Source organism: Nicotiana tomentosiformis, chromosome 4 (assembly GCF_000390325.3).
Source record: "Nicotiana tomentosiformis chromosome 4, ASM39032v3, whole genome shotgun sequence".
Taxonomy (NCBI): Eukaryota; Viridiplantae; Streptophyta; class Magnoliopsida; order Solanales; family Solanaceae; genus Nicotiana; species Nicotiana tomentosiformis.
The window spans coordinates 64919509-64937823 of NC_090815.1; the positions used below are offsets into that span (position 1 = coordinate 64919509).

Below are 18315 nucleotides of genomic sequence, written 5' to 3' on the forward strand. Positions count from 1 at the left end.
AAGAGGTCCGACTTCCTAGTCGCAACCTTTATTACTCCGGCATGTGCCTTTACGAAGGAGTTTGCAAGCATGGCGAAGGAATGATGGAATTAGACGGCAAATTGTGGTACCACATCATTGCTCCTTTCGACAAGGTTTCTCCAAATTGCTTTAGTAGAACAGATTCAATCTTATCGCCTTCCAAGTCATTCCCTTTCATTAGGGTCGGTGGTCCCATTGTACTTAGGAATTTCTGGCATTCAGAATTTCTTCAGAATGGATTTCGGAGCCGCAGTTGGAGGGAAAGGCTTCTGTATGAATTTCTTTGAATCCATACCCTTTAGAATCGGCGGTGCCCCCAATATTTGGTCAACCCGGGAGTTGTATGTCTCTACTTTCTTCTCATTTGCCTTGATTTTCTTTTCTCCCGATTCAATCCGTTTAGTGAGCTCCTCGAGCATTTTCATAATGGCGGGGTCAGTCCCCGATTCGTTGGCGTTCGACCTTTCCGGCACAGGCTCGGTCCTGTGGATGACTTCTAGTTCGATCCTACTCGGTGTTCGGTTCTGATTTTGTAGTTGTGCTATAGCGGCTTGTTGAGCCTGTAACATTTCAAATATCAATTAGAGGCTAACTCCACCATCTTCTCCGCCCTGCGTACCTCAACCACCTGATCGAACTTACTGTGTATGCTACCTTCGGGATCAACGCCCAAATTTGTATTTAGGGCGACATGTGAACTGACATCGATGGGATTTGCAATTGGTGCTCCCTCGAGGTCATCTTGAGGAACCTCGATCCCTGGGGCGGCTATATTGTCATTTTTCCCTTGATATCTGATGCCGTTGTCACCATGTGTAGGTGCTGCTTGTGAGTTTGACATGTTTATCCTGAAAACAAAGATTCTTACGAGAACAAGTGTAAATCAGTGTGTGTTATCGGAATCAGTATTAAGCAATCACTATTATCCTTGGCCCCACGGTGGGCACCAAACTGTTTGCCCTTAAAATTAGATAATACTTAAACTTATAATGTGATTCTAAGGACACGTGATTTCACTTAATACCAATTGATAAATATGAAGATTAATAACAGAAATGAACTAAAATGTAAAGCAAACCAATATTAGAATGGAACTCAACCCTCGAGTTTGGATACCCTCGAACTGGTTGATGCAAGAACATTTAAAATATAACAAGCTGATAAGCAATAGTATAAACGAGAAAGAGAATTATATTTCTTTGATATCTGTGAACAATGTGTGTTACAAATGATTAGAACCCCCTTTTAAATAGTAGAGGAATTTCACTTATGGTATAATTCTAATTACAGAAGAAAATCTCATGATTAGCTAATTAACCGTTTCTAATTTGATCCGTTCCGAGATTTACGCCATGATCCTCGACTAGTCACGGATATCTCGCCTTTCTGTTATTGTGCTATCTTAGATCTTGCTCGATGTCTGTCTCATTTGGTTTCGATCGCTACTAGCCTCGATCTCGACAGGTACCTCGATTCTAAACTCGGTACCTTATACTCGTGATTTAGTCCGTTCCATTATGAGGCCGTCCTTCGATGCAACCTCCGGGTCTCGGTCAAATAGTAAAATTGGGTGGGCCCGGTTTTAACCGTATACAATACTATTGCTCATTAGCTTGTTATATTTTAATTGTTCTTGTATCAACCAGTTTGAGGGTATCCAAACTCGAGGGCTAAGTTTCATTCTAACACTGGTTTGCTTTACTTTATAGTTCATTTCTGTTATTAATTTTTATATTTATCAATTGGTATTAAGTGAAATCACGTGTTCTTAGAACCAAATTATAAGTTTAATTGTTATTCAATTTTAAGGATAAACATAGATTTTATGGCAGTCGAATTTTACTCAGTGTCAAAGACCCACATTGGTTTTCTCTACATCTCCCCTCCCCCCCTCCCCCCCATGCATTCCATCTTCTTCTACTGCAACTACCATCAGGATGACTGTTTCAGTTGATGAAAAGCAGAAAACCTTTACTCTTCAAAAGTCTGAACAAGCTTTTAATAAAGCTAAGGTATGGCTAGATTTTATGTCTACGGCTTCTTTCCTCTTTATTGTGATTTCAAATTATAAGATTACAACTTAGTTGCCTTCAAGAATTAGCTTTTCCCTGCTAATAATTTTGATAGAAATGATATAGTTTTTTTTTTTTTTTTTGAGGTGGGGGTTGTGAAGAAAAATATTTTGTCACGAATGGTATCAATCTGCTGAAGTGATGGTGTGATAGTGCCATGGTAATTGACTTGGTTTTTGGTTGAGACATTATGATTTTCTTTTCGTGTCTAAAATAGGGGTATTGGTGGTACATTGGTTATGTTCCGTGATAGTTGTTGATGATTAATTCCGTTAGCTTGATGTCACGCCCCAACCTTTGGGAGCAGGATCGGCGCTCAACCGAGAAAACACAATCAAGCAAGCCTACATAGTGCCTAAAAATAATACGTAGTAGACCACCAAAAACATAGAAACACACAGTGCTAATTTTCGTAACTTAAAGAGTCCCGTTGATAGTTGACAAAAATGATACATGTTAATAGTTTTAAGTGGAAGCCAAATGACAAAAGAACATTCAAATTCCTCCATACATACAAGACCCACAATTTGTCTACGGAGTCTCTAAACTGTCATGAGTAAGGTAAAGAAATGCCGGGGACAAGGCCCGACTATACCCAAAAATAATATACAAAAGATCAAGATACAATATGAGAGCCCCGCTGTAGAGTACGGCTCACCAAAGTCAAGTGAAGAGAGGGTACACTTCTATCGTGAATCTGTGCTGTCGGCTGAGGTACTACCTACATCTATTAATTATGCACCGTCTCCGGCAAAAGGGACGTTAGTACATATAGAATAGTACTAGTATATAAAATTAAGTACTCTCACATGAAATGAAATATCAATATAAGAAGAGAACACATGGAAATAGGAAGAAACATCGATAGAAATTAATATGACATGTTAAAACATAAGGAAAAAGCGTAAATGAGTAAAACCTTCAAATAAACATTGACATTTTAGTCGGGAGATCATTAGTTACCAAAAGGAACATATAACCACCATGTGCGTGGCATGGCATCCGATCTCGTCTCATCACAATACCGTGTGGATCGACGTGTCTTTACTAGCAATATATTCATCCTAATTAAAGGACATAATCTCATCACAATGCAAAGGGACTCATGCCCAATCATCTTCTTACACCAGCACGTACAATTTCAAACAGTATTGTGAAAAGCGAGCGCTTCTTCGCTTAAAGCGAGAAGCGAAGCAAGGCGAGCCATCGAACACTTTTGTTAGCTGAAGCATAGCAGGTTTAAAAAAGTGTCCGCTTCCCATTAAAAACGAGAAGCGATGATGCGAAACGATGCGGAAGAAGTGAGCGCTTCTCTGTATTACAGGGCTGCCAACCTATTTAATTAAAAAAGCTGTTCTTTTTTTAAAACATCATCGACCAGCAGCAACAGAGAAAGAAAGAGGCGACCTAGGGTTCTAAGTTTTCTACACTTTTCAACTTCAAGATCATCAAGTTTGGTCCAGGTTTGTGATTTCTTCTTCCTCCTCCTCCTACTTCTCCTCCTCCTCCTTCTTCTTCTTTTTCTTCTTCTTCTTCTTCTTCTTCTTTTTCTTTTTCTTTCACTGTTTCAGCATCCAAATAGCAGCGAAATGCTGGCGAATTATTTTTTTCCTTCAGTTCTTCTTTTTCATTCTTCTCCTCTTCTCTTCTTCATTTTCTTGCACTGTTTATTCGTTTGAAATACTGCCCAGTTTTTTCGTTTCAAGCTCACAGAGGAAGAAAAAAGAAGCAGCTACTTTGTCCCTTATTGATGAAGAAGATGACGAGCAATATAATAATGATAGCGGAATACAAGAATTTGACAATCTACTAGAAGAATAGGATGCTCATTTTGTACTTTAATTGATGCTACTCTTTAGTTTTTATATTGAATGATTGAACATTTGCTTATAGTTACATGTGTTGTCTATGCAGTATTTATTTTAATATTTTTTTTAAAATTCTGCTTCATTTCAAAAAAGCGAGCGCTTCGCTTCTCACTTCTCACTTTAAGCGAAAAGGGGCTTGTCGCTTTTTCTCGCTTCAAGCTCTTCACAATACTGGTTTCAGGTATATGTTTTTGCAGCCTATACCTTCTCGGTTACATGATAATACTCCCAAAAATATTTCTTTAAAACATCTCATAAAACCTTTCTTTTCATTGTCACTTTTGAACATATATCATCATTTTTATCTTTGGCAAAAATGACCACATATCATCCTCATTCTTTCATTTTATTCACATGCCATGAAGTTTTCGAAGGTCATAAAAATGTATTTAAAATATTGTAAAGTCATAGCTACAAACACATGAGTACATGAAAGCTAAAAGACTAGAAATAAATTTCAAAGAGAAGAGCATAACGATGGCAAGTGTAACATAAATCGAGTTTATACGCTTTTAGTAATTCAAACATTTGAGACAATTCAAAACAAAAGGAATAGGAACTTGAACAAACCATACTTGGAGTTTGAGTTCATGGAATCCTATTCTATGAACTCCTTTAGGCAAACATACCTTAATTAAGCTTGTTAGTGATCTTACAACCTCCCCCTACTCTTACAACTTTAATCTACATCAACACAATTCAATTGGACCAATATCAGTAAGCATTTCCATACTTTAGGTCATTTAGGCTTTTTATTAATCACCTCCTCCTTCAATGGAATTTTTTCATCTAACAACAACCTTTTGATACCAATAAATCACCTTACACTCATCCTTCGGCAACCCATAACTTCCATTAGCACATGCATGCCCAACAATTCACTCCCAACCCATTAATCTCATCAATTAAAATATTTTACAATCTCTACAATACCAACACAACCTAGATTACGTATAGATTCTGATTACCATGCGATAAGTCCTAGCACATATTTATTACATAAATAATTACCATAAATTAGTTAGAGATGGTAGACATACCTCTTGTAGTCAAACTCTTGAAAATTTTAACTTGTGGTTTTCTTGACCAATATGAGAATTTGAATAGAAATTTATGGACTTCCAAGATTAATCCTTGTTAATATAAGTATTTAGGAGTAGTAAGTAACTCAAAATACTCCAAAAATATTACCTTGGTTCATAGGAGGGATGTATAGGATGATTTTCTTTGTTAGAACAAGCCCTAGCTCAAAGAAATGAGCTAGCCACTCTCTTTTCCCGACCTTGGGGTATTTAAAGGGTTCTTGTGTGTGATGTCATGCACCTAGGCAAGTCAGCGCGCAGCGGGGTGTGCAGACGAGGCAGAAAATCTTTCTTCTATGCGCTGCCGTGCACCTGGCAACCCTAGCACGCAGCTGAGTGCGTAGATGGGACAATATCCGATAAAATGGCCATAACAATCTGTAAAACTATCCAGATAACAAACGGTTTGATACGTTGGAAGTTAGACTCAAAGAGCTTTTATTTGTTATATAGCTCACCACATAAATCATTACACTTTGGGAGGGATACTCATTTGAAGTAGGGTCTTGTGCGAACTCATTTGAAACTTTAGCCCATTGTATAGTTTCCAGCTTAGCTTAGTTCTAGGGCTCTTCTTAGACCCTAAATCACATCCAATACACCTCCTACTTTTATTATCATGATCATCTAAGTTGGTTCTAGTCCATAATCTCTTATGGAAGGCAAAACAGAAATTTAGCGACTCATGAACATGCTTTAAGGCCTCAGACTTATAGAAAATGTTTAGGGCCTTACACTTGATGAATGTGATCAAGTAGTAAAATGTATGTGCTAAAGCATGTCTTCTGGTTTTTACTCATAAAAAAAGAAAGCATGTTTTCTGGTTTTTCAATCACTTTTTACTTTTGGTTACCATGTCGCTCGAAATCTAGTTAAAATGGTTGGTACATGTAAAGAGAAACTGCAAAAGCTTTCCAATTTTTTTTTACAGGAAATTTAGAAGCATCGTGAACTTAGAAAGAAATGAAATTTAATAATAGTTTTAGTATTTAGGTTGAAAAAGAGAATTATAACATAAAGAAGCTTATGCATGAAAGAAGGGTGTAGAATAGACTAGTGAAACAATGTGTTCCGATCTGATTTATATTTCGTATTTATAAACCTTAAATGAGTATTATGAAAAGCCATCAATTCACCATGCGCTTCAACAAATGTGCGCTTCAAACAATGACATATACAATAATCCAAAAGAGAAGTGGATTCTTTGAATCTCAACATTGAGGAGTTGGACTAATTCCAGTGTCATTGTATACTGTAGGCTTGTTTATCCGAAAAAACGGATAGATTTAAATTTATACGTAGTTCTAAAAATACGTGGTATAACTTAGTACAAATCGAAAAAATAAGCAAAAATATATCGAATATTGACTATAAAAAAGGAATGAAATACGAACCAAATTGAGTAGAGAATGATTTATAAACAAGAATGATGAATCAATGTCCAAAGCCCAAAAAAGGATAATCTCTACTATACTTCTGTGTAAATATCAATAATCTTTAAAATGTGAGAGTGTATTGATGTCTCACTGTTTTATGTCCCTTTACAGAAATGATAGTCACTTCTCTTATAGTGGAGGTATCCTACTTTGGATATAATTATAAATACATAGTGGGGATCCCGTGATAGATTAGTTAATTAGTTTTTCCTTAATTCCAGCCGGGATTCTCTCCCTTGGTGCAACTATAACGGCTCTTTGTCTCTTAGCTAGATCTTGGTCTGTCTTTGAATTGGTCGATCTCTGGATCTCGAACTCGATATTGACTCGAGCTCGATATTGACTCGAGCTCGTTATCGACTGGTCTGGATCTCGAGTTTGATCACACCACTTCACATCATAGATCGATTTGGACTCGAGCTCGATATTGACTTCGAGCGCGGTATTGATCGGTCCCTGAATCTTGAGCTTTATAATCTGGCTTCAGATCTCATCTTGATATTATGATGACGAACCTCGGTCTATCATGTTCCAATCTCGACTAATTACACGAAGGGCAAACCCGATTTTGATCATATACAGATAGTCCCCTCGTTTCTCGAGAAGAATGTGGCAAGAAACGATATAATTTTCTGAATTCCAACTAGGTAGGCAATGATATCAGTGATGAGCCCGATTATGACGTATGCGACAAATGTCCCTTCGGTCCAGTTACCAAGACATTAAATATTTGTCAGTCATTGGTCGGCCACTACTCGTCTGAACCATCATCATCGGGCCTATAAATATTCAAACTTTTATTCACATCCAAAAATTTTACTCAAAAGATTTTCCTCTACTCCCGTATCTTCTTCAAAAATCCTTCTGCTTCATATACTTTATATCACAAAAAAACCCAATTCTCATTTTCCTTTATTCATCAATGGCAAAAACCTCCAAAACGGTGCCGCAGAAAGAGGTCGCTTCTTCATTGTGGCCTACCGGCGGCAAGGATGCGGCGGAACCCCGCCCCGAGGAGTTTGTTCCGGTAGGGTGCTCGATTGTCATTGATTTCAAAGTTGAAAAACCCTCTTCGGTACAGGGCCGATGTGAGCCTGTATCGAGGTACCAGTATTCAATCACAAAGAACATTCTAGAAAAGGTAAAAAAGGAAGAATCAATTACTACCCACGTGGAAGGGTTCTTAAGTATTTATACTTACCCTTTCATGTTGGGTCCATTAGATCCAGTCATCATCGCTTTTTGTAAAACATACAACGTGACCCTTAGCCAGATTCATCCTTCGTTTTGGAGAATAGTGATTCTTCTCCGATTTTTCTCAAGAAAAATTGAGGGGTGTCTTTTCACCCTGGATCACCTTATGCGCCCGACACTATAGTCCCCGACTCTATCAAGGAGGGCTGATCAAGTTAGCTCGCCGAACCGCTAAAGCGTCGTTCTCAAGTATAGATGACACTCGTGATCGAGGTTGGATGGGCCGGTTTGTTCGAGTCAAAACCTCAGACCTGATTTCTGCCGCCGACATGCCGTTTCCTGAGAAATGGAATATGAGCCATGAGTATTTACTTCCTTTAGAGCATTTTAATATGGGGCCGCCTTTCATTCTCTTGATCCACTATGTCTTTTCTGTTACAGCTGTGGCTCAGATGTTGGAACCGATCCCGGACCTTAAGCAATGGGTTGAAGGTCTCGTGCTGCAGAGACCGTACTCTAAGCGTGCTTGGGTGGAGCTATCAAAGGGTCGATAGGAGGCCCATAGCCATGGTAAGTCTCTTTCTCAGTTTTGTTTGTAGCTCGATCTTCTTCACTTACTTACCCTCCTTTTTTCCTTTGTAGGACACGGGAAAGATATTGTTATGAGGCCCCCATCTGGTGATGAAGAGGTCCCTACCCCGAAGCAGGTTAAAGAGAGGAAAAGAAAAGATGCACCGAGTTCCCCGGTCTCAGACAAGAAAAACCCAATGAAGAGAACTCGCAAACCCAAGGGGGGCTCCAATATCAAGCCTTTGGACTCGATCCGCCGATTAAGGGATGAGCCCGAAGAAGAAGAAGAAGAGTTAGCCTGTGTGAACAATCCTCCGAATCGGCGGAGATTAACAAGGGAGTTCTGGTCGTGATTCCCAAATAAGGAAAAGCCGAGAATATTCGATCTCAAGCTGATATGGTTGAGGGAGAGACCGAGGGAAGGACATCTCGGGCAGAAGATATCTTAAGGGACAAACTCGAGATAGTCGATATTACTGGATCCCCTCAGATATCGGATGCTATGATCCGTGAGGCCAGCATGTTGGAAGGTCGATCCTACGAGAGCATTCAGGAGCCGACCGATATCCATAGTTTTCTGGATAGGATCGAGTCAGCTACCTCAGAGGAGGTTATCGGGTTTGGCGGATTACCGATACCAAAGAAAGTATCATGGTCGGGCTCTGCCGGGTCTTCATCAGTTCTGAAACTGGTGGACCGATTCCTGGCCCCGAGTATTGATCCCGATCGTAGGCGGAGGGTAGTTCTCTCCGTCCCGGAAGATACCCGAATTTTCTCTCCTCCCGTGGGGGTTTCCAGTTACCTTCGGTCCTTGGTGATCGAATAGGATTAATCAATGATGAATGCGGTAGGACCTGCCTTCCTTTTCAACGAGGCCCAGCATGCTCTGAATCGGGTAAATTCGATGGCATCTTTGATGTTTCTCTTATATTTAGATATGCAATTTATTCTAACATTTTTCCTATGTTTGTAGGCTTCGGTGCTGCATCACGAGGCCTTCCTCCGAGTCCGAGAGGAGCACGAGGCTGAGGTTCGGAACCTCATTGAGAAGAGTGACTCTTACAAGCTTCTTAGTGAGAAACTTCGAGCAGATTTGATAGCAGCTCGGGAAGAGCACGAGGAGATGGCTGAGCAGGTATTTCGAATTTTCCATGATAGTGAAGATGAATTGGAGATAACCACTAACGATCCGATTCTGCAGGTTCGGCAGAGGATCAAGCAGATCAGACGGCTTAACTCACAAGTAGATAGGCTACTGGCCAAGACGGAATAATTTAAAAAGAATATGGATATCCCTGCCTTGAAAAAGGAAGTCGTTCAAGTTGAGTTGGAGTTGTCTAAGGCCCAACTTCGATCTGCAAAAGAAAATGCCTCGGGGCTGATCGAGAGGATGAAGGAGCTTCAACATCGGTTAGATTTGGCTATTTCTAATGAAGCAAGCTTGGCTGATGAACTTGAAGTGGCCAGATCTGAGGTGATTGAGGCTAATAAAAGAGTTGATGCTAAAGTGGCCCAGCTCAGGATCGATGTTGAGGACAACCAAGACAAAGCCAAGAGCATGGTCGAGCATGCTAAATGGAATGATCGGAGAGAAGCTCTTGAGGAGGTCAGAGCTCAGGGCTTCGATTTTGGGATCGATATTGAAATTGCCAAGGCGGAGAAAAATAAGGCTCGAAGGCTGGCCTTCCCTGAGGAAGACTCCGATAGCTCGAGCAAATCTGAAGGCGGGGAAGATACCGAGAACGTGGCCTCCGATAAAGATCAAGCCATTTAGGACCTTAGGTAGTTGTTGTTATTTCTTTTGAGGCTGCTTTCGATCTTTGTAAAAAACTTCCTTCGGGCCGAGCTGCCTTTGTACAATGTATATAAAACTTTTCCTTTTTACGGCTCCCGAATATTTTTTTTATTGTTGTTAATTTATATAAAGGTCAAAAGTACCTTAGCATTGAATAAGTCCAAGATTGAGATAGTAAGGGCCAATAGTAAGTACTACACTCGATCGTTTCTTATAGGCAGTCCTCAAGTGAATGTTCGAATTTGAACTGAGGTAGCCTTTTTAAGCTTGATTCGGGGCAATAGTTCGAACTCGAATCAATGTAGCCCTTGAGCTTAATGGTTGAGTGAAAATGATTTTTCGAACTCGAAGCGAAAAACAGCCCTTTTATACTCGAAGTAAGAGTAGCCCTTAGGCTTAATGGTCAAGTGAGTGTTTGCTCGAACTCAAACTAATGTAGCCTTTAGGCTTAATGGTCGAGTGAGTGTTTGCTCGAACCCGAACTAATGTAGCCCTTAGTCTTAATGATCGAGTGAGTGCTTTCTCGAACTCGAAGAAAGGGTAGCCCTTAGGCTTAATGGTCGAGTGAGTGTTTGCTTGAACTCGAATTAATGTAGCCCTTAGGCTTAATGGTCGAGTGAGTGTTTGCTCGAACTCGAACTAATGTAGCCCTTATGCTATATGAAGCTCGATCTCGTTGATTTTTTGGTTGGCAGTCCCCGATTTGTGGGGTAATTATTCAAACTTTGATCATGGTCGGCCCTTAAGCATGTTTACATAATAGATCGGGAACATGAAGTAGAGGAAACTTTCTGAGGTATGAGATATCGGTAAAGAAGAAATTTCTCTTTATAGTCATTGTACATGTGTTAATGTTTTGTGCAAGGGCTCGAGCAAACTACGCGGGCATGGTTTGTTTTGACCATTTGGCCCTTACAAATTTTTCCTATCGAGACCCTGTTGTCATGAAGTAACTTTCTTGCATCGAACTTGATAATTGAACATGATATATTCGAGGGTAAAAACCCATTTGGGACAAAACTGGTCTAAGGGAAAAAGAGTGCAACGTATGCTTTCAAACCTAAAGACTTCGAGTTGAAGAATCCATCCCCGTTTCTGGTTGAACACCTGCAAGGGTTAATTTCGAAATATAAATGAACATGGGAGGGTCGTACTTTAGCAGTAGTATCGTTTTAGGTGCGACACATTCCAATTGCTCGGTAGTTGTTTGCCGTTTATCACTCCGAGTTTGTAAGATCCTTTTCCGACGATTTCGAGAACCTGATATGTCCCTTCCCAGTTCGGACCCAGTGTCCCTTCATTCGGATTTTGGGTGTTGAGGGTGACTTTCCTTAGTACCAAGTCCCCGATTTTGAAATGTCAAAGATTGGTTTTTCGATTGTAGTATCTTTCGATCCGCTATTTTTGGGCGGCCAAATGGACGAGAGCGGCCTCTCGTCTTTCATTCAGTAATTCTAGGCTCGTGTTCATGGTCTCATTATTTGACTCCTTTGTAGCATATCAAAACCTGATGCTAGGTTCTCCGACCTCAATCGGGATCAAAGCTTCGGCACCATAGACCAACGAGAATGGTGTTGCTCCGGTACTAGATTTCGATGTTGTGTGATATGACCATAGGACCTCGGGTAGTATTTCTCTCCATTTTCCCATGGTCGAATTGGCTTGTCCGTTTCCACTGGGATGGTACGGTGTTGATAGGATCCTTTTGATCTTGTGATCCTTGAAAAATTTAGTTACTTTGCTACCGATGAATTATTTTCCATTATCAAATACAATCTCGGCTGGCACCCCGAATCGACATATGATATGGTCCTAAATGAAGTCTATCACTTCTTTTTCCCTGACTTTCTCGAAAGCCTGTGCTTCAACCCATTTAGAGAAATAATCAGTCATAAACAAAATAAATTAAGCTTTACCTGGGGTCGATGGGAGGGGGCCAACGATGTCCATTCCCCATTTCATGAAAGGCCATGGAGATAGGACCGAGTGGAGCATCTCCCCGGGTTGATGAATCATGAGCGCGTGTCTTTGGCATTTGTCGCATTTTTGGACGAACTCCCTCACATTTTTGCCCATATCGGTCTAATAATACCGTGCTCTGATTGCTATGTGGACTAGCGAATCGGCGCAGGAATGGTTTCCACAAGTGCCTTCGTGAATTTCCCGTAGGATGTAATTGGTATCTCCTGGTCCCAAACATATTGCCAATGGACCATCTAACGTCCTTCTATACAGTGTTTTGTCCTCGGACAGGGCGAACCGTGCTGCCTTTATGCGCAAAGCTCTCGATTCCTTTGGATCTGATGGAAGCTTCCCATTCTTAAAGTACTCTATATATTTGTTTCTCCAATCCCAGGTTAGACTTGTGGAGTTAATCTTGGTGTGACCTTCTTCGACCACCGATCATATGAGTTGTACGACAGTCCCCGAGTTGAGTTCGTCATCTTCGACCGATGAACCGAAGTGCGCAAGAGCGTCGGCCTCGTTGTTCTATTCTCGGTGTGCATGTTGCAAAGTCCATTCTTTAAATTGATGTAGAGTTACCTGTAATTTATCCAAGTACCTTTGCATTCAATTTTCTCGGACTTCAAAAGTCACGTTAACTTGATTTACCATGAGGTGGGAATCACACTTAGCTTCTACGATCTCCGCTCCCAAGCTTCTAGCTAGTTCGAGACCTGCAATATAGCCTCTTACTCGGCCTCATTGTTAGTCAATTTTATAGTTCTGATGGACTTTCTAACTACATTACCTGTGTGTTATTTTAGTACAATGCCTAATCCGGACCCCTTCGCGTTCGAGGTACCGTCTGTGAAAAGGGTCCAAACTCCCGAAGAGGTACCCAATTTTATAAGTAGCTCTCTTTCAATCTCGGGCACGAGGGCTGGCAAAAAGTCAGCCACGAAGTCCACCAAGATTTGATATTTGATAGCGGTTCGGGTTCTATATCCGATATCATACCCACCAATTTCTATGGCCCATTTGGCCAATCGACCCGAAAACTCGGGTTTGTACAAAATGTTTCGAGGAGGATAAGTTGTTATAACATGTATCTGATGAGATTGGAAATATGGTTTTAGCTTTCTAGAGGCTCTTATTAAAGCAAGCGCTAATTTTTCTAAGTGTGGATATCTAATTTCGGCCTCGCCTAAGGTCCGACTGACATAATAAACAGGAAATTGCATACCTCAATCTTCTCAAACCAGCACTCCACTTACCGCTATCTCCGAGACGGCTAAGTACAGGTAAAGTTGCTCGTCCACTTTCGGAGTACGAAGCAGCGGAGGGTTCGATAAATACCGCTTCAGTTCTTCCAAAGCCTGCTGGCATTCCGGAGTCCATGCAAAGTTGTTTTTCTTCTTAAGCAGTGAGAAAAATTGGTGGCTCTTATCTGATAATCTCGAAATGAATCGTCCCATCGAGGCTATCCTCCCCGTTAACCTTTGTACGACCTTTACATTATCTACTACCGTGATATCCTCAATAGGTTTGATTTTATCGGGTTGATCTCGATTCCTCGATTGGATACCATGTAACCAAGAAACTTGCCCGAACCAACTCCGAATGCACATTTTTCGGGGTTGAGCTTTATATTGTACTTCTTTAATACGTCGAAAGTTTCCTGCAAATGCTTTAAATGGTCCTCTACTTACAGGGACTTAACTAACATGTCATCAATATAAACTTTCATTCATTTTCCTGTTTGGTTTTCGAACATTCAATTTACTAGGCGTTGATAAGTTGCACCAGCATTTTTTAGACCGAATGGCATTACATTATAAAAGTAGGTACCGTACTTAGTGATAAACGAGGTCTTTTCATGATCCTCCAGGTTCATCTGTATCTGGTTGTATCCGGAGTAGGCATCGAGAAAACTGAAAGTCGCATGGCCGGCCGTGGCATCGATCATACGATCGATGCTAGGCAAAGGAAAAGAATCCTTAGGGCATGCTTTGTTTAGATCTTTATAATCTATACACATTCTAAGTTTGTTTCCCTTCTTAGGGACTACCACCACATTTGCTAGCTATTCGGGGTATTTTACTTCTCGAATGGATCCTATTTTAAGAAGTTTGGTTACCTCGTCCTTGATGAAAGCATGTTTGACCTCAGACTAGGTCCTTATTTTTTGCTTTACTGGATGGAATTTCGGATCCAAGCTCAATCTATGAGTGATTATTTTCGGTGGGATCCCTGTCATGTCAAGATGGGACCAAGCGAAGCAGTTCATGTTAGTTATAAGAAATTGAATAAGCTTTTCCCTGAGCTAGGGATTTAACCCCGTGCCCAGGTATAGCTTTCGCTCGGGCAGATGTTCGACTAGCGTGATTTGCTCCAGTTCTTTGACTGTTGACTAAGTAGTGTCGGAATCATCGGGGACCACAAAGGATCGAGGGATCCCATAGTCATCGTCCTCGTTAGTCTTCTGATTCCCTAGTTGGGTCGAGGCTGACGTTTGTGATTGCTATTTGGTGTCATGTTCCTCCTTTGAATCTGATCCCTTTGTCGATGATAGTGAGGATATCGAAATCACTTTATCGATGGCAAATATTTCTTTTGCGGCTGGTTGCTCCCCATAGACCGTTTTGATTCCCTCCGATGTTGGGAATTTAAGAACCTGGTGAAGGGTCGAGGGCACTGCTCTCATGTTGTGGATCCATGGCCTCCCGAACAGGGCATTATATCTCATATCGCCCTCGATTACGTGGAACTTCATTTCCTGGATGGTCCCGGCCATGTTTACTGGCAAGATTATCTCGCCCTTAGTAGTTTCACATGCCATATTAAATCCGTTCAGTAACAGGGTAGCGGGTCCGAGATCGCTTTTCTCTTACAATAGACATCTTAGTGCGTTTAAGCACCGGTCCCTAGGGGACATCGATCCCTCCGATGATTATGTGAATGATGTGTTGTGGCTCTTCTTGTTCATTTTGTCTATTGAAATCTCTGTTTTTGAAATGGTTTTCAGCCCGGTCACATAAAAATTCTCAAAGGTGCCTTTCATTGAATAAACGGGCTACCTCCTCTCTCAATTGCCTTCAGTCTCCAGTTCTGTGGCCATGGGTGCCATGATATTTGAATATTTGATTGGGATTCCTCTGGGCTTGATCGGACTGCAGAGGTCGAGGACACTTAGTATCTTTGATGCGTCCGATAGCCGATACGATGGCGGATGCATCGATGTTGAAGTAATATTCAGATAACCGTGGTTCTTCCTTAGGTTCGATATGCCTGTCGAACCCATTATTGTTCATCAGCCTCCGAGACCCTTGGCCTCGATCACTTCTCCTTTCGCCTCGTACGGAGTTGCATGTAGGTTCGCTACCCCTATGATCTCCATTATACGGCCGATATCGGACCTTATTCGACCTTGGTTCTCGGTCGATGTCCCTTTTAATAGAAGACCCAGAACCTAACTGATCGTCTTCAACTCTGATCTTCGATTGATATCGATTGTGCACATCGGCCCAGGTAACAGCCGGGTACTCGACCAAATTTTGCTTCAACTATCGTGAAGCCATCGAGCTTCGTTTGTTCAGTCCTTGAGTCAAAGCTTGTACAACCCAATCATCCGTGACCGGTGGTAGATCCATTTGTTCCGTTTGAAAACGAGATACGAACTCTCTTTGCAACTCGTTATCCTTTTACTTTACCTTGAAAAGGTCCGACTTCCTGGTCTCGACCTTTATGTCTCTGGCGTGTGCTTTTACGAAAGAATCTACAAGCATAGCAAAAGAATCGTAAACTATGATACCATATCATTGCCCCCTTTGACAGGGTTTCCCCGAACTTCTTCAATAGTACGGATTTGATATCATCGTCTTTTAAATCGTTCCCTTTAATGGCACATGTGTAAGAGGTGACATGTTCGTTGGGATCGGTCGTTCCATTATATTTAGGAATTTCGGGCATGCAAAACTTCTTGGGGATCGGTTTAGGAGCCGCGCTCCGGGGGAAAGGATTTTGTATGAATCTTTTGGAATCCAAGCCCTTCAATACCGGTGGTGCCCCCGGGATCTGATCAACCCTGGAGTTATATGTTTCTACTTTTTTGTTGTTTGCTTCAATCCCCTTTTCTCCTAACTCAATTAGTTTTGTCAGTTTCTCTAACATCTTGATAATTTCGGGATTAGTCCCCGATTTTTGTTCATTTGATCTTACTATGGCCGGCCCCATTTCGTGGGTGATTTCTCGGGATAGACCGGGCTCGGCCCTGATCGGTGCCTGGGTTTGGCTCTGCTACTGAGCTATTTCTGCCTGTTGATCTTGTAACATTTCGAAGATCATATGCAAGTTGATCCCGTCTTCTCAAACATTTTGGATATTTCGAACTACAGGTCGAGTTCCACCATGGATACTATTTTCGGGGTCGGAAAGTTGGTTCGCCTCGATGGCCACATATGAATTGACGTCGATTAGATGTGCGGCCCGAGTTCCAACGGGATCGATGAGTGGCCTTTCATCCCCGGTCGTCAGGTTGTTGTTCTCATCTTGAATGCCATTTTCGTTGTCAATAGGTAGGGACATTGATTGAGAGTTCATTATTTTAAACCTGAAATCAAAGACACTTCCAAGATCAAGTGTAAAATGGTGTGTTTTGCAGAGATTCATACCAAATAACCACTATTATCCTTAGCCCTATGGTGAGCGCCAAACTGTTTACCCGAAAAACGGATAGAGTTGAATTTATACGTAGTTCTAAATATACGTTGTATAACTTGGTACATATCGGAAAAATAAGCAGAAATATATCGAATATTGACTGTAAAAAAGGAATGAAATACGAACAAAATTGAGTAGAGAATGATTTATAAACAAGCAAGATGAATCAATGTCCAAAGCCAAAAAAGGATAATCTCTACTATACTTCTGTGTAAATATCAATAATCTTTGAAATGTGAGAGTGTATTGATGTCTCAATGTTTTATGTCCCTTTACAGAAATGATAGCCACTTCTCTTATAGTGGAGGGATCCTACTTTGGATATAATTAAAAATACATAGTGGGGATCTCATGATAGATTAGTTAATTAGTTTTTCCTTAATTCCCGCCAGGATTCTCTCTCTTGGTGCGACTACAACGGCTCTTTGTCTCTTAGCTCGATCTTGGTCGGTCTTAGAATTGGTCGAACTTTGGATCTCGAACTCGATATTGACTGGAGCTCGATATTGACTCGAGCTCGGTATCGACTGGTCTAGATCTCGAGTTCGATAACATCACTTCACATCATAGTTCAATTTGGACTCGAGCTCGATATTGACTTCGAGCTTGGTATTGATTGGTCCCTAAATCTTGAGCTCGATAACCTGGCTTCAGATCTCATCTCGATATTATGATGATGACCCTCGGTCCATCATGTTCCAATCTCGACTAATTACACAAAAGGCAAAATTGGTTTGACCATATACATTGCTGAAATTAGTTATCCTATAATTAGTTATTCTAATTGCAATTTGATTATTATTGTACAAAACATTCATATATGTTTGGTATTTCATAATTTTCCGTAAATTGTACACTTCACCTCAAGAAGCGTGTGCTTTACTTCTAACTTTTCTTGCATTTTTTCCTTTTTTGAAAATTACTTTAAATACTATTGGACGAATAAGTTTAAAATCACTTTAATATTTTATACTAATCTATTAAAGAAAACAGTGCCCTCCTTTGTTTCTTTAGCTTGTTCTTTCTTAATCCATCAATCATGTGTATACGGTTAAAATCAGGCCCATCCAATTTTACTGTTTGACCGAGACCAGGAGTTTGCATCGAAAGACGGTCTCGTAAAGGAATAGGCCATATCACGAGGATAAGGTACCGAGTTCAGAACCGATGTACCTGTCGAGATCGAGGCTAGTAGCGATCGAAACCAAATGAGACAGACATCGAGCAAGATCGAAGATAGCATAATAATATAAAGGCAAGATATCTGTGGCTGACCGAGGATCATGGAGTAAATCTCGGTGACTGGTAGAGGATCATGGCGTAAATCTCGGAACGGATCAAATCAAAAACGGTTAATTAGCTAATCATGGGGGTTTTTTCTATAATTAGAATTGTACCATAAGTGGAACTCCTTTACTATATAAATGGGGGTTCTAATCATTTGTAGGACATGGTTGACAGACACAAAAAGCAATATAATTCTCTTTATTGTTCTCACCATTGTTATTCAGCTTGTTATACTTTCATAGTTCTTGCATCAACCAGTTCGAGGGTGTCCAAACTCGAGGGCTGAGTTTCATTCTAACACTGGTTTGCTTTACTTTATTGTTAATT

At 40.8% G+C, this 18315-nt stretch overlaps 1 pseudogene; it reads left to right on the forward strand.

Moving 5' to 3' along the window:
• Window positions 1-1927: 1927 nt before the first annotated feature.
• The window catches only part of LOC104120369 (glutamate-1-semialdehyde 2,1-aminomutase, chloroplastic-like), a 29534-nt pseudogene continuing 13146 nt past the window's right edge, over window positions 1928-18315 (forward strand).